Source organism: Cebus imitator, unplaced genomic scaffold, assembly GCF_001604975.1.
Source record: "Cebus imitator isolate Cc_AM_T3 unplaced genomic scaffold, Cebus_imitator-1.0 Scaffold42, whole genome shotgun sequence".
NCBI lineage: Eukaryota > Metazoa > Chordata > Mammalia > Primates > Cebidae > Cebus > Cebus imitator.
The window spans coordinates 15,868,612-15,871,296 of NW_016107357.1; the positions used below are offsets into that span (position 1 = coordinate 15,868,612).

Below are 2,685 nucleotides of genomic sequence, written 5' to 3' on the forward strand. Positions count from 1 at the left end.
AAAAAAAAAAAAAAAAAAAAAAAAAAAAAAAAAAAAAAAAAAAAAAAAAAAAAAAAAAAAAAAAAAAAAAAAAAAAAAAAAAAAGAATTGAAACGAAGATTACCTCTGATTTCTATGCAATAGGTACACCTGTTAGAGATCCCGACAAAAAAAGGGAATGCTGAAAGTGGATCTCATTGATTTTTAAGTTCAGTCAAACGTGTTGTGGAGGCTGTGAGAAAAGATACAAACATGATTGTTGCTCCCAAGCTAGTTGAGAAAAGATAGGTACTAATATTTAAATAGAGAAGTATATGAGATGCTTTTTAAATTCTACCTTTAATGGTGTTCAATAATCTTTTACCTAAGCCATTATTCTATCTGCTTTGCATCTTCTTTCTTTAATCCCTCATAATAAGGTACCGTGTTAGAGATCAAATCGTGTAAGTATTTTGATTATTTTGCTTATTTGATTATGAGCCTCTTTTTCCTTGTGATGTGTTTGGTATTAATGGCTAGTCAAGGTGGGTGTAGAAATTTTTCTTATAGGATGTTTCTCTTTGAATTCATGTTGTTAAAATGATTTCTTTTGGTGGGGTGCTGATTTTCCATGATTGTTTCATATAGATAATCAAGAACAGACTACAAACAATATGCTTTTCCATCCTGAAGAGTAACCTCAACTATACACCAGTTTCATCCTTTAATTTTCATTTGTAATCTGCCTTCAATAAAGAGTTAAGCTAGTGGAATTTATGTCTTAGCTTATTATAACACAAACATGAATATTTGTCTGCTTGGCATTGAAGGATAAAGATATTCCATAGCTGAGGATCTTAATCTGAGGCGCATGTAAAGGATTCAGGGACTACATGATCCCCGAGAAGTTATATGTAAGTTTTGGCTGTGCATACATTCTTGTTGGAGCGTATTAGCACATAGACAGGCTTTTTTTTTTTTTTTTTTTTTTTTAACAAGATTCATAGCTTTCATCATATTCTCAAAAGGTTCCTGTGACCCGTAAGATAGTTTACACTATGGGGAAGCATCAAAGTGCTTGCACAGTTGTTAGTTTTATGTGTGTGTTATTATTTCAGCCGTCCATTATGTGCCTACCAGCTGCCTAACAATGCATGCATAATGTAGAAGTTTTATTCTTTTCTCCGGTTGCCATATTACACATCTCATTCCACAGCAGAAAAACAACTACATGACAGAGACGATGTGGTTCAAACCGTTTTACCCTTGTATTCATTGACCGCTACAAAACAGGAGCATCAAATTCCTGATTGTCACCAGATTAGGTAGTCTCAGCACTTCTACACTCATAATTGTGCTGGAAAAGTGGAATGCTAGCACTAATAATTAGATTTTGGTTTGGGAGGGTTTATTTGTTTATTTTTACTTCTATAAATTTATGGGGTGCAAGTATAGTTTTATCCCATTCATAGATTGCATAGTAGTGAAGTCGGGACTTTTAGGGTGTCCATCACCCATATATGAAACATTATACCCATTAAATAATCTCTCATCATCCACCACCCTCCCACCTTCTCACCCTTTGGAATCTCCATTGTCTATCATTCCAGACTCTGTGTCCATGTATACATATTATTTAGCTCCCATTTATAAGTGAGAAGATGTACTATTTGTCTTTCTATGTCTGACTTGTTATTAAGGTAAGGGCTATCCATCCATTTTGCTGCAAATGACATGATTTCATTTTTTTTTATTGGCTGAGTAACAATTCATTGTATATATACCACATTTTCTTTATTCAGTCATCTGCTGATGGACACTTAGGTTGATTTCATATCTTTGCTATTATGAATAGTGCTGCAATAAACACATAAGTGCAAGATGCTGGAAGTTTTACTTTTGTGGAACGTTGTGGGTATTTACTCAGGATCTTCAGATTTGCTTGGCTGCATGTGGATGAATCAACGTGTTTGTTTACTGAAATATGTGCAAAAGTCTTGTGAATTGATTTATAATATAAATCCAAAAAAGTCAGATTCTGCTAAGTGTATTTTACATTTTTTAATTTAATGCCAGCAAGAAGTTACAGTACTAGAGTTGCCTTACCCCTGAGAATGTCAGTGATGAGACCATCGTATCAAGTGACTGCGCTAATAACAGATGAGTTTTATTACTTAACATTATGAAGTACTAGGGCAAATTTAGAAATCAAAGAACACTGGTGAATCCCCGTCTCTACTAAAATACAAAAATTAGCTGGGCATGGTGGCAAGCACCTGTCATCCCAGCTAGTCAGGAGGCTTGCAGGAGAATTGCTTGAACCCAGGAGGCTGAGGCAGGAAAATTGCTTGAACCCAGGAGACAGAGGTTGCAGTGAGCCAAGATCGCACCACAGCACTTCAGCCTCAGCAATGGAGCAAGACTCCGTCTCAAAAAAGAAAAGAAAAGAAAGAACACATCCTCACTGTTGGTAGTAGCCCACATCCCCTTAGTTGTGTTGTAGTCTGTTACCATGTAAGCATCCTATTCTAGTTCCCCTAACATTCTCAAGCGGCTGCATCAGAACCATTCAAGTTGCATGTTAAAATTGAAGATTTCTAAGTCTCTGGCCCAGACTTAGTGAGTCAGAAAAAAAGGACCTTTGAGTAATCAGAATAACACAAAGTACATGAACTCATCTGTATTTTCTTCATTCAAAAAAGTGGCCCTCACTCAAGCAAATATATT

General features: G+C 35.5%; 2 protein-coding genes across 3 annotated transcripts in view; both read left to right on the forward strand.

Moving 5' to 3' along the window:
• LOC119470841 (translation initiation factor IF-2-like) overlaps nt 1–953 on the forward strand; it is a 4,619-nt gene extending 3,666 nt beyond the window's left edge. Inside the window, exon 2 of the mRNA XM_037737798.1 lies at nt 789–953. The gene's annotated coding sequence lies outside the window, so the exon portion shown is untranslated. The remainder of the gene's footprint in view (nt 1–788) is intronic.
• The window catches only part of GGPS1 (geranylgeranyl diphosphate synthase 1), a 13,400-nt gene that overhangs the window by 1,790 nt on the left and 8,925 nt on the right, over nt 1–2,685 (forward strand). The window contains exon 1 of one of the 2 annotated variants that reach the window (XM_037737797.1): nt 105–123. The exons of the other annotated variant lie outside the window; for it this stretch is intronic. The gene's annotated coding sequence lies outside the window, so the exon portion shown is untranslated. Of the gene's footprint in view, nt 1–104; nt 124–2,685 lie in introns of those variants that run through there. 2 annotated transcript variants of the gene reach the window in all.